General features: G+C 55.2%; 1 non-coding gene across 1 annotated transcript; it reads left to right on the top strand.

Annotated features, from left to right (window-relative positions):
- The first annotated feature begins 3,036 nt into the window (after positions 1-3,036).
- TRNAE-UUC lies at positions 3,037-3,121 on the top strand. Its single transcript has one exon. It is a non-coding gene; the product is annotated as a tRNA-Glu (tRNA).
- The last annotated feature ends 5,733 nt before the right edge of the window (positions 3,122-8,854 follow it).

Here is an 8,854-nt window from a genome sequence, read left to right as displayed (position 1 = left end):
CGGCCTGGGGGAACGGCTCGGGCCGGCAGCTGCAGTCCATCTCACCGAGGGCGGGCTCAGATCCTGCAAGGGGAAATGACAGTCTGTCATCAAGGTCTCCAGCAACAGGACCTTAGCGAATGTTTCCTGGGCTGGACAGAGGGTCACCTGTCACCTCTGGGCTGGTTGGGAGGCTTTGCCCAAGATGCCATCCAGCTTGCAAGGGAGTGCTCAACCAGACCATCCTGTGCGTCTGGATTCACACCACATTTTATTTTTAAGAAGTGAGGAGCCCCCTCACTCACCTGCGAATAACTTCAAACGCACCCAGAATGGGCGCGTCGTGTGAAGGTCCAGCGATTCACCCGACAAATACTCACAGAGCCCCTCCTATGAGCCAGGCCTAGCGGAGAGTGCTGAGACGCCAGCTGAACAGACCCTGTCCTGTGCTCAGCTCACAGTTTGGTGGGAGGATGTGCACTAGACCAGCAGAGACGTGAGATCATATCAGATGGCGCTAAGTACATGTAAGGTGATAAAGATAAGAGGGTACAGGAAGTATCAGAGGCCTATTGGATCGGGTGGTCATGAGACAGGCACAGGGTGGCCCATCCAGGGTGGCCTAGGGGAACGCATTGTGGTAAGGACCAGCAAGTGCAAAGGCCCTGAGGTAGAAATGAGCTGAGGAAGCAAGGCAGGAAGTGGGAGAAGATGAGATGAGCTGGGCCAGATCACGCAGACCCTCGAAGGCCGAGGCAAGGACTTGGTTCTGAGGGGCAAGGAGAAGCCATTGGAGGGCTTTAAGCAGGGGAAACTCATTTAGGCTTTCGGCAGTTCCCCGGGGCTGGGATATGGAGACGAAAAGGCAGGCAGAGTGTAGGCCCGGTGGCAGCGGGGAGACCAGGGTGGAGGCTGTTGTCCAGGGTGGGCGTGTGACCCAGTCCGCTCCTACAGGTGCGGGGGACACTGGCCTCAGAGACGGGAAGCCACCGGGCCGGTCACTGGGGAGGTGTAAACCCAGAATGCCTGGCCCAGCTGCCTTGTACATTTCACCACTAGAAACTGTTCCCTGGGTGAACCAGCAGAGAGCTCAGCGACGACTTTGGTCCCCTGTCTCAGGGGACCCTCCATTTACAGAGTCCTTGCGGTATATCCCGTTCTGATGAAAAGAATCACCCCTAAATCATCTGCTTCGGAAGTTCTGTACCACTTTGAAGCGCTGTGAGCACATCTGTCTTCCTCTCTAGAAATAAAACACTATTTTAAAAACCAAACTTGCTGATGAGATTGCTGACAAGGGCCACTCTCTCATACCGGTGAGCGCCTTTGGGGGCAGAGGCTGCACGAGGCATCTCTGTGTCCCACGGGTACATGGCAAGCACACAGTAAATCATCAAAGCAAGAGCTTTTTTAATTATTTTTTTTAATATTTATTTTTGAGAGAGAGAGAGACAGAGCAGAGCATGAGCAAGGGAAGGGCAGAAAGAGAGGGAGACACAGAATCTGAAGCAGGCTCCAGGTTTGTGGGTTTGAGCCCTGTGTCGGGCTCTGTGCTGACAGCTCAGAGCCTGGAGCCTGCTTCAGATTCTGTGTCTCCCTCTCTCTCTGCCCCTCCCCTGCTCACGCTGTCTCTCTCAGAAATAAATAAAATGTTAAAAAAAAAAAAAAAAACCTCAATTCTTTTGCCATTCAATGCCTCTTGAGACCCTAGATGTTTCTCCCGATGCCAGGGCAGAGAGAGGGGGAAAGGTTCAGCCACGGTTGCCTGAGAAGCGGTCTCTGCCACCACAGGGTTTCTAGCTCTCAAAATCTCTTTTCTGCCCTACACTGGCGGTCACTTGTGTCGCCAACCTCTCCCCTATCCTGCTTCCTTATTCCCTCTTCCCCGCCCGAGAGTGGGGGTGGGGGGCCGCCGAGAATATACACACACAGCGACCTCCCGCGACCCCACCTGCCCTTGGCTAAATGAATGCAGTGTCAGCCCAGATAATTCCAAAGCCATAAAGATGATATAAAAAAAAAAGTAGGGGAGTCGGTGCAGGGGAGGGGCGGGGGGAGAGGAGGAGATTACAAAAAAGAGGATGAGCCGCTGGCTCCCGCTCCTTATCTAACCCGCAGCAGGCCTGGCTGGGGGCCGCCTCTCTCCTGGGGGAAGAGACCCGGCAGCTCCCTCGCCAGCGTGCCCCCCCCCCCGCCCCGGCCCGCCCCTGCCCCACCCCCCCCAAGGGCAGCAGGAGGCCTCAGAGAGGGACCCATCCCAGCAGGAAGGCAGAGGCGATGGGGAGCTGGGGTCCCCCCGGAGCCGTCCCCAAGACTAGAGGCCCGGCTTGCTGGGGGACATGCCTGGGAGGCCCCTGGCCCAGCTCGGGCAAATAATGTCCCCAGGATGCTCGAGGTCACACTTAGGACAGCCTGGTGATCTTTATGAATATTGACTCCAGGAACAGCGCAGGGTGGGGCCTCTAATCAATATACACCCCTCTGCGCCTCAGTTTCCCCATCTGTACAGTGGGCTCCAAGAATCCCCCACCCATGGCCTTTTCTCTCTCAAAGTGTCAGGAAAACTGTTTGTGGGAGAAGGTGGGTCCAAGTCCAAGTGCAGGGGCTGAGTCCCCACGAGGGGTTTTGTTCTGTGCCCTGGAGAGTGATGGACAGACAGCCGCGCACGCGCGCGCACACACACACACACACACACACACACACACACAGAATTAAAGAGGCAAAGAGAGGCAGAGGAAGTCAGAGTATGAGAAACAGAGAGAAAGAGACAGGGAGATAAGCTGACAGAGAGACAAAGGAAGACAGAGACAGATAATCAGAGAGGCAGAGAGATAGAGGCTATAAGAAATAGAGAGATAGAGAGAGACGGAGAGTCGAATAATCGAGGCAGGGAGAGAAAGAGGGATAACAGAGAGGCAAAGAGAAACTGAGACACAGAGACAGATATAGAAAGAGGGAGTCAGAGACGGAGACAATCGAGGAGACAGAGAGACAGCCCAGAAGAAGCCTAGGCACAGCCTGAGAGGGAGACAGAATAGAAAGAGCCTTCTCAGGGGCGCCTGGGTGGCTTAGTCGGTTAAGCGTCCGACTTTCGCTCGGGTCATGATCTCGAGGTTCGTGGGTTCGAGCCCCGCGTCGGGCTCTGTGCTGACTGCCCGCTCAGAGCCTGGAGCCTGTTTCAGTCTGTGACTCCCTCTCTCTCTGACCCTCCCCTGCTCACGCTGTCTCTCTCTCTCTCCTAGAAAAAAAAAAAAAAAAAAAAAAAAAAAAAAAAAAAAAGAAAGAAAGAAAGAAAGAAAGAAAGAAAGAAAGAAAGAAAGAAAGAAAGAAAGAAAGAAAGAAAGAAAGAAAGAAAGAAAGAAAGAGCCTTCTCAGAGAGCAAGACAGAGGACCGGGAGCCCGACCCAGGTTCAGCCAGCGGCTCCCTGCTCCAGGCACCCCATCCTGTAAGCCTCTGCCCCCTCCTCCCCTCCCCCTGCCCTTCCTTCATGCCTGTGCTCCCCTCACCGCTCCGGACCCTCATCCTGCCTGAGCGCCCCCACCCCAAGTTCCAGACCCGCATCCTACCTGCGCGCCCCCACATCCACACCTCCCATCCTTCTTGCGCCCCCTCCCCCTTCCTTCTTCCCGCCCCCACCACCCCCGCCCCACAACACGGCAGGGTTTTCCGGCGCCTTTGTGGCCGCCCCCGAAGTGCGCGGCGACAATGGCGAGGTGACGGGGTTAATTCGCGCGCGGAGGTGGGACGCGCGGGCGCCGGGCCGAACAATGCCCGCGGCGCGCCTTTGAGCGCGGCCATTGTGCGCTGTGTGAACGGGAAATCTGGTCCCCGCGCCCCAGATGCGGGCAGCTCCGGTTTAACCCCCTGTCGCCCTCTCTGCATCCTTGAACTCGGAGCTGCAGAGGGCCCAGGGCGGGGGAGGTCAAGGCGCGCCTCCCCCCCGCCCGGCCCCTGACTTGCTGTGCATCCCGGGACGCCCCCTATCCCTCTCTGAGCCCCGCCTCCAGGCCCAAAACCTCAGAGGGTGGCTGTCATCACCTGACTGAGAGTCTGGAACGGGGCGCTGGCGAGGCAGGAAGGCAGGCCTTGAGCTCACCCGGGGTTGAGCAGCCGCCTGGGGCGTCTCGGGGCTCCCTGCAAAGCAGGAAGGGGGGCCCTGACCTCCACCCACCTCCCCTCCCTGAGAAAGCCCAGCTCCGCCAGAATTAGTCACCCCTGCTCTCAGCGCCTCCCTGTCTTCTCCCTGCAGGGGGGAGCATTAGACTACCCGCTTACTTCCTTACAGAGCCCCTGTGAGGGCCACCCGAGGTGGCAAGGTGGGTGTGTCTGGCCCTGAGTGGGTCTACTGTCCCTACACATAGCCAGGACTAAAGCCACTAATGTTTCCTGAGTCCTCACTATGTATACACCAGCAGCGATCCTAATTTCACGATTCCTATTTCGTGGTATTTTACACACGCAAATACATCTAACATACACATGCATATATAGAACAATATGCAAGACATTCACTGAGCTTCATTACTCACCAGCACTGTTATTTGTCCTAATGCCTGTCTGCTCACCTACGAAATGAGGACAGTGGTCCCTGCCGCACAGTGTACCATGAATTCCCTGACTCGTCTTCCGGAAGCCTCTATGCTGGGCATACAGGCATGGGCCCCTTTCTTCCCTTCCATGCCCCACGTCCCCAGAGGGGTGGTTTCCACCGAGGGCCCCATGGTGTATTCCATCCCCTTGGAGAAAGAACCTTCCCTGGGTGACATGAGTCAGCCTTTGCTTCCCTCCTCCTGGGGAATGAGCTCCTCGATGGAGAAACAGGGTCCCTGGTCGAGTATGGAGGTGCCGGTGAGAGAGGAAGGAGGAGGAGATGGAAGGAGCCCTTTGGGGGGTCTCATACCTTGCGTCGGAGAGCACGTATACCTCTGCTGGTGATTTGCTCACACTTGCCCCTGGTGTGGGGAACGGAGGTGATGCTTCTAGAATCACGGATGAGGACACTGAAGCTTGGAGAAGCTAACTGGGACGTGCTTAAGCTCCTCCGGGGGTCATGGACCGCTCTGAGAGCCCACGGGCGCTCCCCAGACCCTCTCGCCAGAAAAAAATGTCCATCTGTCTGCATGCAGAACATTTGACGTGCAATCTTGAGGGCCCCCCCCCACGTCCTCCACACCCCAGAAGCCTCCTTTAGAATCTTCATGGTAGCGAAAAGAACCCAAAGCTGGGACGGACGTGGGCTCAGCTTTGCCCTGTGCTCACGGAGGGGGGTACATTTGGGGTTCTCCTTTGGTAGATTTGTAAGTCAGGCTCTTAAGCTTTTGCGGTCTTGAGAATCAGGGAGTTAGACGTGTGTACACCCGGACCCCACATCCGGGTCTGATATTGGGTTGGTACTGGTTCCATGGGGGTCAAGCCTTCGCCGTTCAACTTGGCAGCATGCGTGAGGTTGCTGCGGGCGGCCTGTGGGCTGTGTTTGGAGAAATGGGGTGACCCTGCAGCGTTGAGCCCCAGCCTCACTTCCAGCTTCTTCCTTTCCCTTCTCCCCCCTCCCCTGCCCTGCTTTTGCACACCGCCCTTTCTCTCTCACCTACCCGAAGTCCACTGAAGACCCCCTCCAGGAGGGAAAGTCAAAGCCAAGTCTCTGGGCTCCCTCTTTTCCACGCGTGGGGCGGGTGCGCTCTGCAAAAGCTCAGAACTACTGGGAGGTGGGGAACAGCCTAGCCCAGCAGGTGCCTGCGGGGCGCTGCGTGCCGGGACGGGCACAGATGGAGTGGCTCTGGGCTGGGGGCAGGGGGCAGATGCAGCCACCCCTGGAGCCTCAGCTGCCTTGTTATCTCTTCATTGTCTGCCCGTCGCCCCAGCCAACCCCCCCCCCCGCCCGCCCTTCTGTCATCTCGCCGTGGCACCCCTCGGCCAGCAGCCCAACCTCAAACTCCAGAGGGAGCTCCGGAGAGGGTCCTCCCCCCCCAGATTTCCCTGCTCTGAGGGCAAGCAGGAGGGTGGGGGCCATGGGGTGGCAGGGAGGGAGGGGACTCGGCTGGAGAGGCCGGGGATGGGGGTGTCAGAGTCTATAAATCACGCCCCACTGCGCTCCTGTTTAACACACACGTCTGCGACGAGTTGTCAGTGAAACCGTTAATTAATTAGCTAATCCCGCAATGAAGTGGATTCTAAATGGTTCTCCCCCTCCCAGCCTCCCATTTAGATAATTGCTGTTGAGGGATCTTTTGTGAGAGTCATTTTTTTTCCAACAGGGATGGCCCTGCAACACTGAGGGAGATGAATTTAAAGAAAGGGTCAGTGTGCCACCCCCCCCCCCAAGCTACTAGTAGGGAGGGACCCTTCTTGTAGCCCAAGCAAAAGCCGGAAAAGGGGGTTGGTTACTGGGGACAGGACGGGACAGGGGGGGCGGGTAGTAGGCAGGGGAAACCGAGCTTTGTTTTTACTCAATATGATGCTTTGTGGCTCTATGGGACCCTTCGTGGGGCAGGGTCCCAGGGCAGGTAATCATTTTAATAACGAGGCTGGTAAGGATCGCCACCGTGTATGAAATGCTCCCTGTGAGCCAGGCACCCAGCTACATACTTTACACGCATGAGCTGGCTCATCCTCTGTCTGTTTGCTCTGTGACCACGTGGGGTTATAGACACTGGAGAAACCAAAGTTCCCGATGGGGAAGTGACTTGCCCAAGGTCACAGAGCTGGTAAGTGGCAGAGCCTGGGAGGTCTCACCTCAGAGCCCACACTCTTAAGGATTATGGGATTTTCTGGAAGTCTGTCCCTTTTCCAGAAGGGAATTCTGAGGTCTTTAAAAAAGCAACGTGGGGGAGACCGGGTGGCTCATTGGTTAAGTGGCCGACTCTTGACTTCGGCTCGGGTCATGATCTCACGGTTCATGGGATTGAGCCTCCCATCAGGCTCTATGCTGACAGTGTAGAGCCTGCTTGGGATTCTCTCTGTCTGTCTCTCTGTGCCCTCCCAACTCTCTCTCTCTTTCTCTCAAAAGAAATAAGCTTTAAAAAAGAAATGCACGAGGGGCGCCTGGGTGGCTTAGTCGGTTAAGCATCCGACTTTTGCTTAAGTCATGATCTCGCGGTTCGTGGGTTCGAGCCCCGCGTCGGGCTCTGTGCTGACTGCCAGCTCAGAGCCTGGAGCCTGTTTCAGTCTGTGACTCCCTCTCTCTCTGACCTTCCCCTGCTCACGCTGTCTCTCTCTCTCTCCTAGAAATAAATAAAAATATTTAAAAAAAAAAGAAATGCACGAATAAATAAGCAATGCAATTAGTTTTAAGTCACACAGGAGTTGTTTTTTTAAAAATCGGATGAATAGATAATGAATCAACCCCAAATCTTGTGACTTATGACTCGGGATTCAGTAACTGGGCTGCTCCTCTGTTGATGCCAGATGCAAGCAATGGAGAAAGCACGTGTCCATCCTGGACCATAAGCAAGTGGCCTGTCTCCACGTCACCTGCCCACTGCCACCGCCTCGACACCGTCTCCATCCATGTGGTTTCTGTGAGGCTGGCCCCCCCAGCCTGGCAATGAGACTATATTTTCCACCACAAGCCCCTTCTTCTGCCATACTGAAGTAGCCAGAGATTGATATCTGACCCTATCACTGTTTGGATTATCAGGAAAGACGTGTTCACTTTTCCTGGGATTACTAACTTGATAGGATGTCACTTCTCAGTTGCTGGAAGCCATTTCACCACCAGGAGTGGAGCCACACAGAATCACCACACTCTGACAACATGCTTTGAGCCCCTTGATCCAGCTATGCCTGAAGCCTGTTACACCTTGATTTTTTTTCTTTCTTTCTTTTATCTTTTTAAGTTATGTAAGTTTCTATTGCATTAGCAGATGCTGCTGGTGACTCATCCATTCGGTACCCATTTTCCTGTCTCCCTTATCAACAGAATCCCGATTTTTTTTTTTTTTTGAGGTAGACATACAGCTAACTAAAATACTCGTCCAGACTTTTTGCAGCTCCAAGTGGCCCATTGATGCGGTTTTAGGCTATGAGAGGAGTGCCAGTCCTCGGGGGACACATAATTTCCCGAGAAACAGGTGACACCCTGGGAGAAGGCTTTTTCCCCCTTTCCCCCTTTTCCTGTCTGGATGGCAAACGCAGTGCTTCTCATCGGATTTCTGGTCACCTGTGAGAAATAAACCCCTCGCTTGCTTAAGCTATTGCACTCCCATTTCTGTCACATGCGGCCACACACAGCCCTCGTTGGCAGACTATACTGTAACTGAAAAGCCTCTCCCGGGGCCGTAAGGGATGCGAGAAGAAACCGGAAGGAGCGCGGGAGATGGCATCGCCTTCTGTCCTTGCTCTGCGATGATCAACCGCTCTGTTGTCTCATCTCTATTTCCTAGCAGAGAGAGAGGTCTGGAAGGGCCATAAATCGTCGGTAGATGGGGAAGAAAATTAGCCTTTAATGAGGACGAGTTCCAGGCAAAATTTCAAGATAGGAAAGGTGGAAAAGACCACGAGGAGCCAGCTCTCTGTCGACACCAGGCGCAAGAGCCTGCCAGCTAAGCCACCTTCGGCGTGCGGCTCATGGGATCCTGGGTCCTATTCTCCTCAAGGACCACCGGATGTGGCCACTTCCTTTAATTAGTCGCTGCCAGCATGCCCATGGGGAAGCATGAGCCCAGGAACGCCAAGCCTCTATGCATCGGAGGGGCCTCTGCAAGCCCGTCATGAGGGTGGTGGAGACTCTGTACATCTAGAGCCGATGACCTTCAAGCTTCATTTTGGGGTCAGAGGCCTGAGCCCGGCCCGAATGCAGAGCTGGCCTGCTCAGTCCAGGAGGCTCTGGGATGTAACTGGCCGTCCTGGGAACCAGGTGTCAGGAAAGTGACCGTC

The sequence above is a fragment of the Hyaena hyaena genome, unplaced genomic scaffold, assembly GCF_003009895.1.
Source record: "Hyaena hyaena isolate Hyena2069 unplaced genomic scaffold, ASM300989v1 scaffold_0, whole genome shotgun sequence".
NCBI lineage: Eukaryota > Metazoa > Chordata > Mammalia > Carnivora > Hyaenidae > Hyaena > Hyaena hyaena.
The sequence above is the reverse complement of the archived record's forward strand: the minus strand, read 5'-3'. Positions and strand labels throughout refer to the sequence as shown.